The sequence below is a fragment of the Diabrotica undecimpunctata genome, chromosome 5 (assembly GCF_040954645.1).
Source record: "Diabrotica undecimpunctata isolate CICGRU chromosome 5, icDiaUnde3, whole genome shotgun sequence".
NCBI lineage: Eukaryota > Metazoa > Arthropoda > Insecta > Coleoptera > Chrysomelidae > Diabrotica > Diabrotica undecimpunctata.
Genome location: NC_092807.1, coordinates 81104836 through 81128492, shown reverse-complemented (window position 1 = coordinate 81128492; position 23657 = coordinate 81104836). Strand labels below are relative to the sequence as shown.

Below are 23657 nucleotides of genomic sequence, written 5' to 3'. Positions count from 1 at the left end.
GTACTAGTAGATTTTTATAATATAATTTGCTTCTGTGCCATTTAAGAAACCAAATATTATATAACTGCTCGTCAATATTCCTGCCATATACTTGTACACTGGCTTACGTCTAAACATAAAATACTCTTGTAACAAAATACATGTGTGCTAAGTATGTATTTTGGCATAATGGTTTTTTAATATACCTTTACATCTAGTTGATGGATCTTATAGTTTACTACTCGATACAAAAAATTGCTTCAGAGTGGAATTAATTCTATCAATCATTGAAAAATTACGAAGTACTTCTCTGACAATGCGAAAGGCATGCTAAAAAATGTTTATAAATGTATCTGTCTTTGTTTTGAACTTTCTTAAATAAAAGCCAATAAGGGAAACATACTTTTTAACGAAGATGACAAAATTAGTCGTTTACGCGAATATAGGAGAGGAATCTTTAGCAAGGAAGAATCGAATTAATTAAGCAAGTTCAGAAAAATAGAGCATTACTTACTTTATTGAACCTGTGATAATAACAGTACGCAGCGAATATTTTTCCAACTATTGAAAGCCTTCGAAGTGAAATTGGTCCGAAAAAACATTTTTTCTTATTCAGCACAACACTTCCATTTGCTTAAATCTACTAATTTTTAATGGCTTTAAGTTGCTAAGTAAACTAGTTAGTAATTTGAATTAACTGTTTCGATTATTAAAATATGAGTATTTATTAACATTTTTTTTTCAGTTGCCTTTATCACTCTCATATTATATATACATATATATATATATATATATATATATATATATATATATATATATATATATATATATATAATATATAAAATATATTATATATATTATATATTAGGTAGGTACATAAATTTTTCCTATTACCAATATTTTTCTATTAAGATTTTTTTAAAATCAAGAAATATGTGGTATTATTACCACATATTATAATTATATGGTTAGTTGAGTAAAGTTGATATTTTAAAAGAAGAACACTAATTTAAAAAATATTTTAGGAAAAAAATTCAAATAGAATTGCAAGTCTGCAAGTATATTTATATTATACAGGAACAAGACGCGTGAAATACATAAATAGTCAAATTAAAAAAAACGATAAAATCACTTCAAATGTATTTCTAAGAATTAAGAGTAGTTCGTCCACATAACCATAATCTAATGGTTTGAAATTTAACGTTAAAGAAAAATAAATAATATGCATATATTTCATAATAATAAAAAATAATATTCTGTAATTTAAACATATAGTTTCCACAGAAAGGCAATAATAACTTTCTAGATAAAATCATATCAGTGTTATTAAAACAGTAAGTCATACCAGTATAGAATATATACGAATTATCTTCTTTAAGTACAACTGTTTGTACTGGTATTTTAAAAACTATATTGAACAAAAGATCAAATCAAAAGATCTTTGCAGTAAAATATGAAACAAATAGAATAAAAAATTACTCCAATAACCAAAACCAAAAATTGCTAATGTTTTAAAACTTCAAAAAATATATATTACGTTTATATATTTATTTCAAATTGTTAAATATACTTACAAAAAATATTTATATAAATCACTTGTGTACACTAAAACTTGACACTCACTGAACTAGAAGCTCTTTATAAACCAACAGTCACACTAAAAATAGTACCAAAAGTCCCTGTAGTAAATTTTAGTTTCGATGTGAAAGCTTTTAATACAAACATCTATGTAGCATCTGTCTCAATCTTCAGACATAACACGCCAACACGAAATTTCTTTGCACACTGAAAACCACAGTGAACAAAATCTGATTTCGCCCTGAATTAGTACCATGGTGGGAGGCTGACACGCAACCCCACTTATTTCTTTCTTACCTAGAAGGGTTCATTCTGCCCTATGTGGTATCATAAGAAACTGAACAGTTTTCATTGGGTGAGCTACAGGTAAATGGAAACGTTCAAGAAATGGGGGAGGGGCGAAGAAAGGTTCACTGATTTGCAAAGTTAGTAGAAGTATTTGGTTTAGAAATTTGCCAGCACTACACATCAGAAGTTGATATATTAGTCTGCATTATTAGAGCGGGAAGTTTTTAAATATTTTTATCTACCTTATAAGTACAACAAGAATCTAAGATTTAACTGTTAAATAGGAGTCTTGACTCGCACAAAAACACCTTATTGGATTCATATGAAGAGAACATATTGAATTAAAACAAAAAATGATTTTAATATCGGAAGAAGAGATTTGGAGTTTAGTACAAAATTGTGGAGAAGATTTTGGCAATAAATGATGCGGTTTTAGAAAAAACTGATTAGTCCAGAATACGCAACTAAAAAAATATCTGACTCCGCCTTTTGTGTTAAGCCTAGGAGACTTAGGCTAGTTGTAGCAAAATAACTTTAATTACCTACTTACATAAAAGTTTCCAAAATTGACCAATAATTACATTTTGGTCACTCTATAAAAGTAAAAGCTGGAAACCTAATATTTTTAAATTTTTTGTTTATATTACTTAATTGATTATCTCGCTTGTATTTTTCAGTACCAATTTTTACTATTTTTTTATAATCATGTAAAACACATGAAAAGTTTAATTATTTGAAAAACAGATTATCATTTTTTTTATTTAGTTTATTGTGTGTCAACTACAAAGTTATTGACACTGGGCCAATTTTGTTACTATAAATTTTACATTATATTGTAATTTACAAAAAAAATAAAAAAAATTTGTAATACAAATTCGTCTCTCGAAGGAAATCTAGTACATTCGAAAGATGTTCTGATTGGCTGAGGATCATATTCGTAAGACCTTGTATAGAGTTTCTTTTTGCTCTTGTTTGTACTCAATACACTGTGTAAGAATATGTTGAACAGTTAATGATTCACTACACTTTTTACTGACAGCCTATTTCCCCGAAGCTATGAGGTGCCCAAGTATCAGCCGTGTGTGACTAATTCTTAGCCTGCGAACGATTAATTTGTCTCTTCTACTTAGGTTAGATAGCTGAAAGGTTTCGATGGCAGGTTGTATTTTGTATAGTATCAAGGTCGATCTCTTCCATTGGTTTTGCCAGGACTTTTTAATTTGGGATCTGAAAAAGTGGTTAGATCTGATGCTAGTTAAATGAATTTGATGTTGATTTAGTTGTAACTGCTTCCTTTGCAGCAGTCTCATTGCCTAAAACGCCAACGTGTGAAGGAGTTCAAATTAATGTTATGTTTGTTCCAGAAAAAGTGAAATTGTTTACTGCTTCGTGTATGGCATGAACTAATGGATGGTCAGAATATTATATATTGATCGAATCGATGGTGGACATCGAATAGATTAGCATTAGAGTTAGAATAAACACCCCTTATAGCGTGGCGGTCATAGTTCAGTGGCTAGGTACGGGTTTGCTGGTACTGGTAAGTCAGACGGTCCGGGTTTGATCCCGGAACAGACACCAGAAATTTTTTAATTTCTAATTTAATAGAGTTACTACCTTGCTTCAAAGGGCACGTAAATTCTTCGAACGGTTATCATAACAAACGTTTCATGGCCCTTATCGATTTTTTTGAGATGGTAGCCAACATGACTTTATGGACAACAGAAATAAATAATAATGTAGAAAATGTAATAATCTGCCTTGTCTGTATAAACTTTAACGTAAATTATAATGTGAGCACACATTATTCTTTTATAGGCTGGTTTTATAGCTTATTTTTATAATCTAGTATTACCGACTAGGCTTCCTTAAAAGTAATAAAATACTGTTAAATATATGAAATAATTTAGGTGAAAGTGTTATTTTAATAAAATTGTACCATTTTTTATGGCACTGTTGTTACAATCCATCCTCTTTCGGCAAAATTGTAGAAAAAACATTCTTAATAATTTGATTCGCGTAGGTAGAGGCCTAAACCTTTTTCGTAAATAGCTAATGGAGTAAGTTGATTTAATATCACATCATTAATACATAATTAATTAGCACTTATATTTTGCCCCGAAGGCCACATTTTTATAATTTATTACTATCTTTTACATTCACTTTTAATGTACTAGTGAAATTACTAAACAATTTTAAACTCATCGGTGGATTGTAATTTCCATTTAAGTCAGTTGTATTTAAATCTAACCTGTAAAATATAAATATGCTATATTCGTAAATGTATTGTTATAATATCATATTAGAAATTGTCGTGCTTTAAACTTGAATTGTGGATTCAAAAATATTATCTTGACAATAGGTTGTTTGGTTATACATACATACCTATACTATAATATAAACTACGTAGACCGTGGTATTTTTTTCCTACATTAAATACAAAACATATATGCGTTGTAAAGAACCAGTTATCAACCGCCGATGATACATAAACATGTGATATAATTTTCATAAAATTGAAGCTACTAGATACATATACTAATTATTATTGTTGATCCTAAAACAAGTCTCTTATTGTTTACAAGTGCAATACCAAGCTTATACACAACATCTATTCGCTTAAGGTATCTTGTTCTTTCATTTCCATTCCGATTCGATACTTTTTCTTGTATCACCGGGGCACCTGTTATTCCTCGAAGAACAAAGAGGTCGTGCAACATCGTGACTGGGCTACCCGACATTGTATATACGAGTAAGTACGATACTATCAATAACTCCTTTTAAAATTAATAAAACAAGCAATAATTATAGGACGAGTTGCATTGATAATCCATTATTGAAGGCTTAATTGGTTTTCCGCCTCCTTATTACTTTAGTCAAAAATAAAAACGCTTCTATCAACTTAACCCTAAGCGGATTAGAAAGGAAGTTTGTATAAATAGATATAATAATATAATAATTAGAAAATTAGTATTTTAGATATTGTGAGAAAAAAGCAGTTTCCCGATAAAATAAATTAAGATGATGTCTGCAGGTTTAATAATTATTCTATTAAATTTGTATTAATTGCTTTTACTTCAATACATTTATATGATATCTTGTTTTTGATAATAACTGGAGTAGATCAAGTAGGCAAGTGCATAAAGAAAACTCGTTTTATTGTTTCACCTTGGAACTAAACCTTTGTTACGGTAGTAGTTTCCACAAAATTCCACAATAAGTTAATAAATAGGGATTGTATGAAAATAACTTAAAGTATCCATAATTGCACTACACGTTTCTCACAAAACGTGTAAATTCCACGAAGATCCATTTATTACATATCATTTGCGATATCAATAATAATAGTAGGGTTTTAATTTTTATAAACTTAAACGCATTTGATAAAAAAAATTCTCCTGCGCGGTTGTGATACTGAACGGGTTTTATGCTTTGTCCAACGAAATGTAATGTTTATAATTGAATACGAAAAATAATATATTAATTAATTACTATAGTTTGGTTGCACGAAGACCGCAAAAGATTACACCGTAAGGAATTTGCTAAAGAATGGCGGTAATTTTTAGTTCACAGCCCTCTGGAACAGCTTGAATTATATTCATATGAATGTTCAGAATCGTCCATTACAACAAAAATAGAAATGAACCACAATTTTCTTTGAAAACGCGTTATATTTAAAATTTCAATTACCTCGTCAAATTGAACGTCTTTTACATTAAAATTAAATTTAAAAATACATTAACAAAAATCAAAAGAAAAAAATTAAAAGGTAGAACAACTAAAATAATTATATTGTGTATATTTTAGTCGTAAGTTGATTAATGAAAACGTTTTTCTATATGCCATAAAAATTTCTTAAAATCTTTAGGCCACTGGTGGGTGAACTTGAAATCACTGAAAGGTTTTAATTTAAAAAATTTAAAATTAAGTAAAATGCAATTACACAATATTCAATATTAAATAATTTAGTATTTAATGTAATGTAATTACATGGTATAAGTGTCGGCGTTAAAAATGGTTTTGATTGACATAGCTGAAAAAGTATCAAAAGTGTCAAATTTGAATGGTTTTGTCGGAAGCTAATAAAAGTGTTAAAAATAAAAAAAATTATTAAATATTTCCCGTTAATTTATTAAAAATACAAAACGTCGTTTTAAAATTAATAAAATTATACACATTCCATATCAATAGGGTGAAAATGTTACTGGCGAATAAGCATAGTTCTAAAGCAGCAGAATGAAATTGTCTTGATAATGATAACATTTTTGTGGCACACTGTTGTACGAATAAAAAAATAGAAACAAATAAAAATTCGTTAAACGCCTAATATCGACGTAAAATGCTTATACAAAGTTGTTATGATCCGAAAATGTAGAGTGTTAAAAGGAGAAAAGGAATTAGCCAAAATTATAAACAAAAATGTTAAAATAAAAAAATGAATTATAATTACATACAAAAACATTACACAGAAAATGAATTATAATTACATTTAAATTTATTAAATTATCTTTCGTATTAGATTTAAAATACGTAAAATCAACAATTTGTTTCGTTATCAAATTCATGGAAGGAGCCCTTTACCTGTTTTCTGTGTAGTTTAAGTAAACAGGATATAATCGATTAGCGGTTCCTATTGTCTTTTGCATTGTATTTTAAAACTCCTGCCAATTTCACAGAAAACTAATTATCAAGGTCCATTGTTATTTTGTTTATCAAACATAAAATTGGAAAGTACAGTCAATTTTAAAAATGCGGGTATTTGTGTGTGTTTTTTTTTATATGAAAGCTGATCTGTAAAAAAGAACGTGTGGAAGGAGATTTTGTATGTTGGATGAAGTTTGGAAGGAGGAGAAGGGGTTATCTGTTTTTGACATTAGCAGGAAGGACATCCAATCCTAACAAGTTAACGAGTGCCAGCAAATTTAAACAATGTAAAAATAATTTATGAATTAGAGTTAAAACGTGTTAGCAGTTAAAAAATACTGATTGGGAGTAGCTACAATTTAAGTTTTGTAGTATTTATTTATGCAGCAAGTACAAACCAGTTATTATTAATCAAAAGAAATATGAACAAGTTTATAGGGAACGAATATTAGGGACATTTCAGAATCATTGAAAGGTAACCGTGTGTTTTGAGGACAGAATTGCAGATGTATGAAGATTTGAAACTGAACAATAAAACAATAGTATTTTGTAATAATTTTATGTGTTAATTTTTTGTAAGATAATATCTGTTTTAAAAGTTAAGTTAATTTAATTTCGACTGCGCAGGTTAATTTTTTTCAGGATAGAATAACATTAATATGTCTACTTAATTTTTTTTTATGTGTAATATTTTTCCAAGGTATTCTAACATTACTAGGGCGTTCCTATAAGTAGGTACTTAGCCTATAAAAGAAAAACAAAAATTTAGAAAAAGTGGTGTTTTTTTTCTCAATATAGTATACTCCTAGTTCGATACACTTGACCCAGCGATGCTTCAACTTCTTTAACCCGCTAAAAAATACGTTTTCTCGAGGTGTGCAAAGTAGGCTTCCGTGGCGGCGATGACCTTCTGTTTCGACATAAATTTCTGAACGAGTGCCTTTTTCAAGCTTGAAAACAAAAAAATTCACGTGGGGCCAAATCTAGAAAATATGGTGGATGAAGCAACAGTTTGTAGCCCAATTTAACCAATTTCCCTATGGTAACGGCGTAGGTACGAGCGTGTCTAGTGTCAAGGTAATAGGGTCGGTTTTTCTGCAATTTGGCGTCGAATTGGCCCAATAATTCGGCGTAGTAGAGCCCTGTGACCGTTTTGCCATTCTCCAGATAACCTCCTGTAAATCACAAAAAATGGACGCCATCACCTTTCCGACCGATAGGACAGACTTCGCCACCTACGGAGCACGTTCGACGGGTACCGCCACTGTTTTGACTGATTTTTGGTCCATGGTGTTTACCAATGGATTCATGTTTCTCAATGGTAACGAAACGACGTAGAAACTCCTTCGGATTTAAATATTGCGTCAAACAACTTTCTCATGCCCAAAATTTTACAAAGGGTATGACACACGCGGTTTTTTCAGATGCCTACGATCTCAGCTACCTCGCCTAACTTGTCGGCATTTTGCCAATATGAGACCGTGGATTTTTGTCACATTATCCTCCGTGGTACCCGCTTTTGGGGCACCTGGGCGTGGCTCATCAAAAACCGACGGGCGACAACGTTGAAGCTCGTTAAACCAATTTTTGTGGGTTGCCATCAAAGGAGCACAGTTATAGACATGGCATCCAAGCGCTTTTTGATTTTGCTGCTCGATTTCCGTTGCAAAATAAAGAATCGAATTACCGACAGACTCTTTTTCCATTTTTCTAAAATCCACGAATACGCCCGCTTCCACACGCAATCTAAACAAAACTACGAGTCCGATTCGGCTGAAATTTTGACATTAGCCGTCTATGAGAATGTATTACACGATAGTATTAGTAGATTTCGCTTGAGATAGTGGCACCATCGGGCGGTGAGACTAAGTACTTATCGGACCTCCTACGTATATTTAATTTTATTAAAAATATTTTAATTTTAATAATTTCCTTCTACTTCTGTTATACTAACAAATAAGAACGCTAAGATATAATAAAATCCAATTAAAAATTTGACACCTGTAATAAGAGCATCCAGATATTTGAATTAAAACTCAATAAACCACTTTTTTTTTGTTAATTATATTAAAATTTAATAAAATAAGAAATTATGTTTAATTTTCTAATAAATGTCAAAATCATTATATATATGTATATATATATGTATATATATATACATATATACATATATATATATATATATATATATATATATATATATATAAATATATATATATATATATATATATATATAAATATATATATATATATATATATATATATATATATATATATATATATATATTTATATACATATATATTTATATATATATATATATATATATAAATATATATATATATATATATATATATATATATATATATATTTATATATATATATATATATATATATATATATATATATATATATATATATATATACATATGTCCAAAAGTTTGGAATATTGGAATATTTCATCTTTTTATTGATTTTTATATATAAACTCTTCTGAATAATTAAATATCTTTTTGTTTCAATTCTCAACATTACTAAATAAATCTCAAAACCAGATAAACGATATGCAAAAAAATTATTTATTCTCTTGGAGTGAAAAACTTACAATGTACAACTTACATTTAAAAGTAAATTAGTATAGAAAAAAATAATTTTGAATAAAACTAATAATTAGTAATTCCTCAGTTGGCCTGTATGCATGCCTGTAGGCGATTTGGCATGCTGACGATTCTTCTGTATAGAACCAGCAGTGGCGTCCGTGTACAACTCATAATACCAACCCAAACCATAATACTACCACCTTCAAATGGGACACGCGGTTGGGCTGTTTCTAGTCGGGTTTGTCGTCCTGGTGCAATCCAAACCAGTATTGTTCGCGAATCAGATACCAAGCCACTTTTTGACTCATCAGAGAACATCACGTTATTCCAGTTAGGACCATGATGCACCATTTCTCTAGCCCATTGCAACCTTACTATTATGTGTTAGTAGGTTAGTTTAGGAACACGTAGCGGTCTTCTACGATATAAATTTACTGCATTTAGTCTGCGTGTTATTGTTTGCCGTGAAATATTCAGTCCTTGACTCCTAAAAATTTCTCTGGATATACCACTTGTAGATTCCAGACGATTTCTACGAGCTATCAATGGTATTTACCGGTCGTGCTGCTGTTGTACATCAACTTCTACCACTTCTGGGACAATCCTTAACGTCATTTGTATCTTAGATTTTTTTTTTAATTTTCGATGCAGCACTCTGAGTAGCATCAACAATATTCGCGTTATAACTTTGACTAAAGCCCTGTTGTAACAAAGAAATTACTCTAGGTATGTCAAAATGAGGTATCACGTTTCTAGGCATTTTAAACGGCTCAATTCAAATTTAAACAAAAACTGAAAAAATGTGTAAATACGCTAATCAGCATATGTGTATCAGAATGTGATCAAAATCATACAGAAACGATTCAAATTTTTTATCATTTTCATTTAAAAACGCTCTAGAATAAATATTAATAACAATTTTAAAACCACCATAGGCGTAGATATATTATTTGTACGTATTCCAAACTTTTGGACATGTGTGTATATAAATATATATATATATATATATATATATATATATACATATATATATATATATATATATATATATATATATATATATATATATATATATATATATATATATATATATATATATATATATATATATATATACCTATATACTTATTGTGGGGGCCTTTTGGGGCCTTGTGGATTATCTATCCACAGGGCTTGTGGAGATAAATTGCAGGATTTTAAATTGCAATTTCCAAAATCATGTATTAGAAAACAGTAATTTTATATTCATTATATTCCGTTTTATTGCAGTTTTTAATTTGAAAAAGAGAAAGTACATTAACCATTAAATTAAAAAAAATAATTCTAAATATTAAAAACCAAGAAATCCTCAAATTAATAATTCGACAAAGGAATACAACCTAAAACGTGAGTATTATAATGCCACACCACTAGCTTATGAAATGTGAATTTGCCTTCTCAAAAGCTTATAATCAAAGGTAAAAGTTCTAGACACGAGCTTCTGTTGTTACTGCTTCACCGTGTTTTGTTTTGCTCGGCTCGGTAGCAGATAAACTTGCACCACTAACTCAAGAACAGGGTCGGACAAGTAGATAATTTCTCTTTATCAGGTTCAAAATCTTTTGTGTTAGAGAAGGAATCAAACTTTTTTATTTTTAATTATTGATATTTATATAATACTACCGAACTAATAAATTTAGTATTGAATTTAAAAGTTATAGAAACAGATTTCGGTCAGTTATAGCGTTGATTGAATATCCGGATATTCGGATATTCAATCAACGGTTATAGTAAAAATTAAAAAACGTTTTAAGTATTTAGGTTTCATTAACAAATAGTTTGCTACTATATACAATTATTCTCTTGTACTGTTGAATAAAGCGACATCACAAACCCTTATATAATAATCAATATTTAAAAGACTAAAAGGTTCTAAGATCTGGCTTTACCAGTGATAGTTAAAGATTAAACCCATTTACGGCCAAAGGTGCGTAAACGCAACCTTTATTGTTAATTTTTTTTTTGGCCCGAAAATAATTTTTTTAATGTTTTCTTTTTATTGAAGTAACATCTCAATAGATTGAGGTATATAGTATCATTTTTCTTTTGACAAAAATATTACTTTTTAAATATTTTAAGATTATTATAATTTTGCATAATTTAATGATTTATGCATATCTTCATACAAAAAATTTTTCCGATACTAATTATAAACTTAATTCATATTTTGTATTCTATAATTATAAAAATATGTTGAAATTTTTATTATTCTAAAAACTTATTCATTCATACTTTAAAAATAAGGTCTATAATTGCATGTTTATACGATGGATTCGTATACGCACCTTTGGCCGAAACCATATTATATTTTTTTTGTAGACTAAACAATTTAAAATTACGATCTCGTCAATAGTCAATACACTTCATTGCGTTAGATGTGGTTTTAAACTATGGTGTTTATGTTCTGATACTGGTTATTTGTTCAAATTTATTCCATATGCCGGAAAAACTGAGAAAACATAATAGTTTTAGCTTAGGAACGGCAGTTGTTTTGAATTTACTTTCGATAGTTAAAAACCCACAGCAACATAAGGTTTTTTTCGACAACTTCTTTACGTCATATGCTCTTTTTGAACTATTGAAAGAAAAAGGATTCTTTGCAACAGGAAGAGTAAGGGAAAATTGCACTGCTAAGTGTCCTCTAGAAGAAAACAAAATTATGAAAAAAAAAAGGAAAGAGGTTCATATACATGCATTCGATTCCAATTTAGAAGTTTTGATGACAAGATGGAACGATAATTCAGTAGTGACTGTAATGACAAATACATGTGACGTTTTACCCCTTATGCAAACTAAACGTTATAACCGTAAAGAACACAAAGAAATTCTTATCCCTCAGCCTAATGTAATTTACCAATATAACCAATACATGGGTGGAGTGGATCTGCATGATAATGGCATTGCGAATTACCTTATTAAAATAAGAGGAAAAAAGTGGTGGTGCCGTTGTTTACTAACATGATTGACAGTATGGTGGTCAATAGTTGGAAAATTTTTAAAATTGCGAATGATTCTAAAATTTCCCAACTGGAGTTTCGTTCGAGATTGGTTCTTAACTTACTAAAATATAGTGGACATGCAGAGAATAGTGAAGAATCCGCTACATCATTGTCAAACTCAGTATATGGACGTCCATCTAAATTTGCTTTACCAGATGAAACTAGATTCGACAATATTGGCCACATTATAAAAAGAGACGATAATAGTGCAAGAAGAAAATGTCGGATGTGCAAAAGTAATACTATTTATTTATGTAAAAAGTGTACAGTGCATGTACACCCCGAATGTTTCGAAAATGTTCATCTTAAAATTTAATTTACAGTTAAGATACAATATGTTCCTTTTTTAAAAATTGTATGCGTATTCGGCCAAAGGTGCGTATACGCACCCACCTGTTTTTCCTTTCATGAGAAAAAAAAATTCTTTTTGGTTGTAAATTAGTCTTAATTTATGTGTTTTTAATCCAATCTAATAAATCAATTGTCAAATTTCTCTTTGTTTATTGTCTCGGCCCTTAATGGGTTAAGTGCACTGACCAAATAACAAATTATTTCTATCCTAAAGGTTGTAAAGACACATTTAGATAATAATTATAAATAAGCGCAAAAAATTTGAATATCTTCAATATATAATAAAAGAATCAATCATATTAAATTTAGTGAAAACATAAAGAACAGGTAAAACAATAAAAAACGGAAAGAAAACTAAATCATTTATAACTCGCTGTCTGGTGTCAAATAAGAAAGGAAGAATTTTAAAAAATAATCAAAGAAAAAAGTTAAACCTATCAAGGAAACCCATCGTAATCCTTTAAAAAACCTGGAAAGAATATCAAGCAGATATACAATATTGTTTATTATGCAGGGTAAAAAGGACGTTAAGGCATACACTAGACCTAGACATGGCCATTAAACCATTTTAAGAGGTTGCATGTCAAAGTTCCCGACACAATTGACAATTAAAAGTACCCTGGGGCAATGACAACCTTGAAAATCAAAGAAAAAAAAGTCAATCCAATACTATTACTGCAGGAAAGTAAAAGGGCAGCACCAGTTCGGTGCCAAAATCGGTCATTTTTCCATGTAAATCTCCATAAGAAACTAAGGTCCATTCTGGTCATTTTTTGATATTTTTGTGGTGGGGGTAAAACGGCTCGTCGGATCGTGACGTAAGAGGTATCATCGGAAAGGGGAGGGGGTAGCAAATACGTTAACACAAAAAACAAAGATGGTGGCATTGCCAAAAGGACCCTAAGCTTGTAACGTCTAAACGGCTCAATGTACAACAACGTGCAAGGTATCGATGGAAAAGCGAAGAGGTCAACGAATACGTTAACAGCAAAATCAAAGATGGCTGTATTGACAAAAGGACACTAAGCATGTAACGTCTAAACGGCTAAACGTACAACAACGTGCAAAGTATTGTCGGAAAGAGGATGGGCTAATAAATATGTTATCACAAAAAACAAAGATGACGGCATTGCCAAAAGGACACTAAGCTTGTAACGTCTAAACCGCTCAACGTACAGCAACGTGCAAGATATCGATGGAAGGGGGAGGGGCCAAAAAATACGAATACACAGAAAAAAGCATGGCGACGTATTGCCAAAAGAACACTAAGCTTGCAACGTCTAAACGGCTCAACGTTCAACAATGTGCAAGGTATAGATGGAAAGAAGAGATGTTATGAATATGTAAGGACAAAAATCAAACGCAACGACAATGCCAAAATGAATGACTAAATGAAAGAGGAGGCGATATTCAATACGTTTACAGACGTTAACGTCAAAACAGACGGAAAGACATTGCCAAAACGGCACTATAGTGTATCCTCGTTGTTATTGGTCGGATGAGACGTCAAATGAAAAAGAAGGGGATATCCAATACGTTAACACAAATAAAAAACAAACGCAAAGACATCACCAAAACGGTATTACATAGTATCTCCGTTGTGATTGGTCCGATTTCAACGTATGAGGCGTCAAACGAAAGGTGAGAGGATACTGAATACCTTAAAATAAAAACAGACACAAAGACATTGCCGAAACGACAACCACGCTATATTAATATATACTTAAAACGTAGTTTAAACGCTTAAACATCAACTAATGCGATCTAACATATAGCAGACGTATACCTGACGTACATAAGATGTATAGCAGACGTATACCAGACGTTTTCAGCCGTATATTAGACATACATCAGACGTATAGCACTTGATTTTAGCAATTACTTTTTGTAAAAAAAAAAAATAATGTATAATAGTATAGTCAGGCTTGGAGTCCGAGAGATGTGTTGCCTTTTTAATCATTTTAAAGCTGAGCGGGAAAGAATTATTTCTAGTGGACGAGTTTTCCACGGAAATCTTAGAACTTTGCACTTCCTTAAACCGTCCCAAGACCGTTAGGTACTCCCAACAATGTTTGAGGCTGTGTAATCTTTGATAGCACCCTTCTCGAGGTGGTTCCGTTGAAACTAAACCCAGCGAATGTAGACTAGAGATAATCGATAAACAATTCCCAAGCCAAGCCGAAAGACACAGTGGTAGAGACTAAAATGCACTTGGGTGACATTATCGTCAATGTTTCATTTATGGGTCGCACCCCATCGTATTAAGATCTTATCCTTGCAAGCAAGGCTTTGCGAGAGGTGGACTGTCCTTCCCTTACTACTCGTGGGACTAATATGGACAAAGGAAAAAAATAAAAATATCAGGACCAAAGTGTTCCCGAGACCGAAAGTTAAAGAACTATTAAACAAAAACCGCGGTTCCTAAAGCCGAAGGGCAGAGAACATCTAAAGAAAATCCGAACGCCGAAACATCAGAAAGTTCCAAAGAAATCTCCTAAGCTAAAAGGCAAGGAATCACAAAGTCTCTCAGAGTAATAGTATAACAGTTAGTAAGCTTGTGAAACAAGGTCAAGATTACATACAATCAAGGCCAATTTTATTAAAGCCGCTGAAAGGGCAGAAGATATGCCGTCGAAGCCATTAGAGGCCATGACAAACTAAAAACAAACTCAGAAGACCAAAGGTCATAAAAAGTCAAGGTCAGACGGAAGATACAACCCTAACAACTGAGACTGTGAGATTTCAGAGAAGCTGCCGTTTCTGTTAAGGTTGTGGAAGTACTAAAAGGATTCCTAGAATCCAAGATTGATGTGGATAAGCTTAAGGCAGTCCAAAAAGCTATATTGGTGGCTTATGAAGAAATTTCGGAAGCAGGATTTTAGGTTCGCTTCCTGAAAATACTCAGATGGCTACTGAAAACCACACAGAAAGCTACTATGTTCTTGGGTAATGTGGAAGAATGTGCGGTAAGAATTAGGGGCTCAATCCTAAAATAACCTTTTGTTTATACACAAGGGTTATGAGACCACTGATAACCTATGGGTCTGTGATGTAAGACTGCTGGGTATTACGGGGGCTATAAAAACAACTCATACGGAGGTGCTGGAAGTCTTGCTAAATCTACCACCACTTTATATCCATATACAGGACTAAGCCAGATCTGTGATGCAAACATTAATACATAGTCAGCAATACATAAGTATTGAGATTGTAATCTAGGACAAGAGGACCACAGTAGACCTGAAAAGGTCGCAGTAAAATAGGACAAAATTTATGTCAGTGAATATTCTGGCTTAGGGCTGGTAGAAATTAAAACAAAGCATGCAGGCTCATAAGTGTGACTTTTATAGACAAACCTGGAAACTAGTCCCTGAGGCAGATAAGTCTGATATCATTCGTATTAAATACTCTAGACGAACTTCTTGATAGGCATTTGAACGATGATGTTCAGGTTGAAACTCCGATATATCAAAGACAGAACGCATATTGAGCAGGACTCTATGGAAACGATCTGCTTCATCTCGTACAAAACGTGAAATTCATTTTAGAAAACTAGATGCATTTCTCAATATGGATGGAGGATTCAACAACACTTCCGCAAGGGTAGGGAATAGTTACAAGGGCAATTAATCTAAAATAAATCGACGACACCGATATATATATATATATATATATATATATATATATATATATATATATATATATTGTTATGATTGTTTGTTTTGACTTTAATCTTAGTTTATTGAGCCAATAAAAAAGAAATATAATTTATTTGTTATCAAAAGTAAAATAATCCTTATATTACCTGTGTTCGATGGATTCAAAAGATTTTCTAGTTGTCTTTTATCGGGATAGAGAAAAAAGGATAAGAATACAAATATATTATATTACAAAGATTAACGTTTCTTTATTTTATATGAACGAATAAAACAATTATTTAATTCTGTCGTTCTCTTATCAATCAGCATATAAGAAAATAAATCACATTTTTATAATATGTAATAAGATTATAAAGCTACATACATTTATATTACGTGAAAAACCAATTTTACTTAAATTTTTCTTTACTTAAAACAAGAAACAACAAAACTTTAAACTTTTGATTAGCCTAACAAAACCTCAGTTGTTAAATTTGAATGCTAATGACCATGATGTCGAAACGATCCTTCACAGATATAAAATTCAATTGTACAAACACTTACAGCTTATTTTCTTTTTGAGTTGTATGTTGGAAAATACCCAGAAAAGTCCAGTCTCCTCAACGATGTGATCTCTCCTTTTTGGCACCTCGGCTCTTTCTTAACGTCCCTGCAAACCTCCTGCAGACTACATAAAAAACACCTGATTCACTTCTCCAAACTCAGCTACTTATTTATGACACCAGGAACTCCTTTTGTCAACTTGATGCCGTAAGAATACTTTCACATATACTTCATAAAATGCCCACGGTAGATACAAGGACCTTTTTTAATCTACTTGTTATCTCCTTCTTCAAACTATTCACTTCTTTTCGTTACGCCGGTATCCAAACTCACGAACCACACCCTATCTTGAGACAAAACGACTGTTTCCTTTCGATTACCAAAATATGACTAACTTCTCCTGTCTCATGATCGACTCCCAAATTCCCATTTAAAAACGACCGTCCAATCAAAAAGCTCAAATTGTGTTTACCATGATTTTGGAAAAGCCTAATTTCGGTTTCAGAGAAAACTAAATAGCTTACTTTAAAATTGGTTTTTTCAATACATCATTTATACATATTTCAAAAGATTAGAATATGGTCATTTAATACTCGACTATACAAACAATGAAAAGATTAACTTACAGGTAAAATGTCTTCTAATTCTAAACAAAGGTTTTTTGATAATTATCTATGTGTGTGTGTATGTTCGGATAAATATCCGCAGTCAGGCAAATAAACATTACTAAGTTCTCGGGAAGACATGCGAACTTGTCGTTTCAGTACCCATTTTGGAGCGATTATCAAGAGGTATAATATGGTTTCGTTCGAATTCAGGGCCTCAATTAGGGAGTATGCAGATTGAGACCTTAGTGCAGTTTGACGGTTCTTGTATTTGTAGAACAAGATACTGGTATGTGACGAGTGAGGGTAGGCAGATTGAGAACACGAACTCGAACAAAACCATATCCCGCTAATGGCTGCCGAAACGTCAAGTTTTAAATTGTCAACGTAAATATATATATATATATATATATATATATATATATATATATATATATATATATATATAAGTTTTGAGTTTCTTGAACCGTACTATATTTAATATAAAATTAGTATTTCTTGGGTTTAAGTTCAATAAGATATATATTACATGTGGAACTAGATTTTATTTTCCATAGCAATCAACGTTTCGGCAGGAAAACCTTGCCTTTGTCAAGATTCCAAAATGTACATGTATAAAAACAAACAGTTATTGTAAAATATGTATATATATTACTTACCAATACGTAAAACGGGACGCAGACAATAATGAACTGACAAATAAAAGTTGATATCTGATATCTCATGGTTTACTGTCATAAGTATATAATTATTTTTATATGAGCGTATCATTGATGTATTCGAAAAAGGTAAAGTGGAGATATGTTATGACTTTAAGAGCTTTTTATGGTGTTACATTTATTATTATTTAAATTGAAACAGATTGAAATATATTTTATTTAGGTTTTGTGTATCTTTTTTGTCGTTTATCGTGTTGATATTTCTTTTTATTTCTAGTGACTCGTATATCTCTTCTTTTTGTTTTGTTCAGGATTCAAATTCTGGATTGAAGCAGTTTACTAGTTTCACCGATATAGACACCTTCACAGTTAATACATGGTATCTCGTAAACAACATGTGATTTTTTAAGTTTTGGAGTTTGTGTTTTTAGTTTTGTGAAATATTTATTTAAAAGGTTGTTTGTTGCCTTTGTGGGCCACTGTTATATTATGTTTGGCTAAAAGATTTGTTAATTGTTCGAATAAACCTTTTATATATGGAAGAGTTGTGTAATTAGTTTTGATACGGTTGGGTTTGTTGTTATTTGTGTTGTTATAAAATTTATTAAGTCTTGATTTGAAAATAGTTTCGATTAGATGTTCGGGATATGCATTCATTAGAAGGGCATTTTTTGCTTTTTTTATTGCAGTTGGTCTGTATTTTGGATCTATTAGTTGTATAGATTTATCTGCAAGACTATAATGGGTTATAATGGGAAAATGGATGATGAGAATTGTAGTTAAGATATCGTGAAGACCATGTTTCTTTTGTAAACCACATGGTTTTTACTGTATTGTTTATGCGATGTGAGGTGATATCCAGAAAATTTATTTTATTATTTTGTTCAATTTCTATAGTATAATTTAGTTTTGGATGGTAGCTGTTGAAAATATCTAAAATTTCGGTTATTTTATTTGTTGGAATAGCTCAGATACAGTCATCGATATAGCGGCAGAAAAATGGTATATTAAAATCTAAATGACTCATGAAAGATTCTTCTAAGTCTTTTAGAACCAGTTGGGCAATTACACTAGAAATATTTGCACTCATTGCACATCCATCCATTTGTTGGTATATTTCGTCCTTATATAAAAAGTATGTTGAGCAATCATCTGTAGAGTTAACGTTAAACTCAATTTCTTGTTGCCCTCTACAACATATTTGCTAAGTAAAGCACAGCGCCCTTCAAATGTCCATATATTCCAAAATTGATCGAAAAATCTTCTTCTCGTTTCAACATTTACAATATTGTGACATTTTCTTGAACGTGGTCAAGAATAATTTTCATTAAACTTTTTAGGTAATACAGTTTTGTTTCTTGCCGAAAAATATTTTTGGTTACAATTTGCAAACTTTTTTCTGTCTGTCTTGATTGAATTAGTGTTTTTCTTGATTTTACGCGTTTATTTTTGCCATCATTTTTTGTTATATTTAAATAGATTTCCATGTGCTCTTGGCCTCTCGTTTCTTCTACAGAATCAGTTTCCTCGGATTCAGGAAAATATTCAATAGCAGAGGACTGGTATAGCTCATCAAAATCCATTTCAGCAGATATACTTTTCTGAGTACTACAGCAACTACTTATTTGTTGCTTTCGAGGATGAGTGGTCAATGTTTGTTAAAATATTTGAATCTATAGGTTCGCTAATAGCTTTCCTCTGGAAATATCCATCCTCTAAAGTAAAATAAGAGTATTAGGCACTCACTTAAAACATCCGCTTTTAATATAATATTACGAAGTAAAAATGTTACATCTACAAAACATTTTTTACAACTACTATAAAAACTAAATTTTGTGTTATGGTGCAGTTAGCAAAAAAGATCTAACCCCACTACCCCACTAACGTAGCTAATTTTAAACTTGATATATTTATATTTCTGTATGTGCAAGTATTATAATATGGGCAGCTATCATAGGTCCAAATTAGTTTAACTGCCGTTTGCTGTTAATATTAAATAAAAGATTTATTAAATAAGAATTTATATCTACTGTGAAATTTTAAGACAAAATAAGTTTATATTTACGTCGAATAATAAAAATTATAGTCACTGAACTAAGAACACCAAGTTTGTGATATTTTGCTTTAAAATATTACACCAACAGCCTAAATAATAAAAACCTGCCGCACTCGTTTAAAGTTTAAAATATGTTGAAATATCAAACTCCTTTGTTAAAAAGGCATACAATATTTTGCTGACCAGAATTTTGACTATCAAGCAACAGGTCCAATATTTTATATAATGAACAATAAGTTTCGTTATTTGATAATGAAATTTTTTGTCGGCATTTATGACATCAACATACGAATAATCGCAAACCGTATTATGTTACCTTTTCGGTACACTATCTGTGATAAAAGTAATATAAAAATTCCTTTAATCAATTGCCGAGCTGACAACACAGAAAATTCAAGGTTTTAAATAATATAGTTTCGTATTTTATCAATACAGATAAAGCCTCTATTTTGGTGCAACTTTATTTATTTAAATAAAATTGTAATATTAGTGTAATAATAAATTTCTAGTATATATATAGTATATATATATATATATATATATATATATATATATATATATATATATATATATATATATATATAGTTTCTATAAGTCAAAATAAATATTTGTTCAATTTAATATTTTGCATCTGGTGCACACAATGAAAAGACGCTAACAATGATTTGCAACAAGCGTCTAACCCACATATAATGAAAACATGGGTTAGACTATTTTTACAAATTTCTGTTTTCATATTATTTGACGAATGTGGACGAACTTCACATTCCGTTTACAAATGCCTCCATGAGTATGGATATGGCTTATATCATTTTTGATATATATCATATGATGGAGAATTTGACACGTCTAACCTTATTTGTAAACAAATGTGGGTTAGATGGTTGTTGAAAAACACTGTCCAACTGTCAAATGAAATTTGGAAATTTGGAAATAAGGTAGACTGGGCAAGTGTAAAAATACCGAGGGAAACTCGACAGATTATTGAAACATGACAGTGTCAAAAATCACCAAAGAGTACACGGCAATGAAAGAGCTGATGAACTGCCAGAGGAACATCAGTTATAAAATACGTCGGTCGCAGTGCCGAACATGGGACTGCCAAAAAGCATCGTTTGCAACTGAAAAAGAGCCTAGATCCGAAGACAACATAACTCTCACGGGAAAAGTATACCCGGCAAAGTTCATGGCAAAATGTATATTAGAAGGATAAGTGCTAATAGGGTTAAACTATAGCCAAAGATAAGCAAGAATCTAGAGCATATAATGAGACTAATTCAGAGAGATTCAAGCTGCAGACTCTGTATCTAAGGACCAATAACCGTAAACCAAATTTTGCATTACTACGAGAAATTATATAGCAGGCGCCAAATACTTTTCGGAGACTATCCAGTAACTTTAAAACATATAGTATCCATCGTCTAGACCTTTACACGTTGGTATAGGGTTTCAGGACCCTGGAATTGGTATCACTAGTAAATGAAAGATGTACAGCAAGTCAACTGACTGCAGTAGGACCGGTTTACATAACTGGCTGCCAACAAAATGTAAACGTAGCTTATTATATCCATTGCTGATTTTAAAACAGACAACTTTCACAAAAATTACACGTGCCTTAATCGGAAAAAATTGGGCCCAAAAATCGAGGTAAGATATAATTTAATTAAAGTAATAGGATTCGGATGAAAATTAACCTAATCCAACTTTGACAAAAATAATAAAATTGTAAGAGATGGAAAAGTGGTAAGATTCTCACAAACAGTACGGTTAAACAAGATGAATTTAAATTACTTAAAGAGGTATACGAAATATTGGAAAATCATGTCCATGTTTGTATTAAATAAATAAAACAAATTATTAATATTTGTTAAAAATTTTTTATCATAAATAATTTGTTTTTATTGAATGTTATAAAAAAATATATTTCGTGCGCTCCGGTCCTGCTTCTTACCTAGGGAGTACGTTCAATTGGCAAAACCCATCATCATCATTATCGACATGACAACGAATCCACTACAGTAGGGGAAACGTAAGGTGTGTGCGGGTGCGGATGAGTGCAGTCACTCGATGCTGCATCGATCCATCGAGCATCGCTCAGCTCGCGAGGTCTGGGTCGGCTGAGGCTGGCGAGAGATGTCAAGGTCACGCTTCTACAGAAACGGGGCCCGTTGTTTCCACTACCCTGTCGGCAAAAGTGAGCCCTGCCACGTGTCAAGAGCCGACCGCGACCTTGCGTATCTTCCCATGACCTCTCGGGGGTGATTTCCTGCTCGAGTTCGTTTGCTGGGTCAGGATCTTGATTTTAAAATGAAAAAAGACCTAGGTTTGAAGGTTACATTGAAACAGATCTGGAATACATTGTACATGTAAAAGTAAAAATATTAAACTTTTGAAATACTGTGCAAATTGCCTGAATAAATAAATATACCTGGTCTTAATAAGGACTTCAGTAAAAATGAAAAATTTACTTAATTTCGAGATGTATATTGTTATGATCTTGGATGTTAATATAGTATGTATGCACAATGTTAGATTACATTAAAAAATGTATCTTATTTTGTTTATTATTAAATTTACAATGTGATTCAGACATAAACATAAATAACTGTTTATGTGTAGTAAGGTATCAAATTCATGCAAGACAGTTACCAATATTGAGCAAGGTTTTGACATTACTTTCTTGTGACATGTTTAAGTTAAATATTATAATATTATGGGATTAAGCCATGGGATCATTGTTTGTGATTATGATGAAAATTATATTTTTAATTAACTAATATTTGTCGTTTCGATTTCCACTCCGGAAATCGTTCCCAAAAAATGTTCACATATTGTGAAAAAATGTGTATAACCAAAGATTTTGTTATTGGATACGTCATTTCAATGTTGACATGCTTCACCTAGATCTTTTTAAGGGTGGTGTTTATACCCAAGGCCCCAAGGGATATCAAATTAGGACTGATTTTGTGTGTTTTGTGTAAGAAGTGGTCCTTTCGGGTCAATTTAGTACATTGTAATAAAAAAAAATTTTATTAAGGCTAGTCTGCTCATGTAAAAAATTTGACCAAAGCTTAGTAGGCCGACTAGATCAGACTTGATTAAAAGGTTTTTAAAAATTGGACCAAACTAGCCCGCGTTTAAGATATCCCTAGTCCGAATTCTTATTTATTATTCAATTGTCGAAGTAGACGTTTAAATTAATTTTGAGCAGAAAAGTTAAAATGTTCGGCTATGGTCGTGGCTGGTTTAAATCTGGCAAATCTCCTACTGGCAGACGGAAAATTTTAATTTAAAATTGAGATCAAAACACGCCCCCATAGTTGAATATGTGTGTTTGGTTACCGCCTATGTCTTAATAATGGCTTACCAGACATAACTCTTGAAAATATTTACTAATTATTTTCCAATTTGTTACGCCTTTCACCTGCTATTCTACTTAAAAATACTACCATGCTCAGGTCCCTCTGGAAAAACAATATTTCAGGTTATTTTTAGGCGTCAAAAGTTGCTGCATATGCAAATGTCCTATTGACAAGCAAACGCCTTAAATCTGGATCTTCTTTTAAGTAAAATATATAAAATGGACACAACAGTTGGTAGGTAGGAGGAAAACGTTAAATTGGTGTCAACAAACCCGTATTGGTACAGTTCAGACAGAA

At 31.3% G+C, this 23657-nt stretch overlaps 1 protein-coding gene across 4 annotated transcripts in view; it reads right to left on the bottom strand.

The window, feature by feature from the left end:
• klu (zinc finger protein klumpfuss) overlaps positions 1 to 23657 on the bottom strand; it is a 319177-nt gene that overhangs the window by 155330 nt on the left and 140190 nt on the right. Inside the window, exon 1 of one of the 4 annotated variants that reach the window (XM_072532135.1) lies at positions 1554 to 1750. The exons of the other annotated variants lie outside the window; for them this stretch is intronic. The gene's annotated coding sequence lies outside the window, so the exon portion shown is untranslated. Of the gene's footprint in view, positions 1 to 1553; positions 1751 to 23657 lie in introns of those variants that run through there. 4 annotated transcript variants of the gene reach the window in all.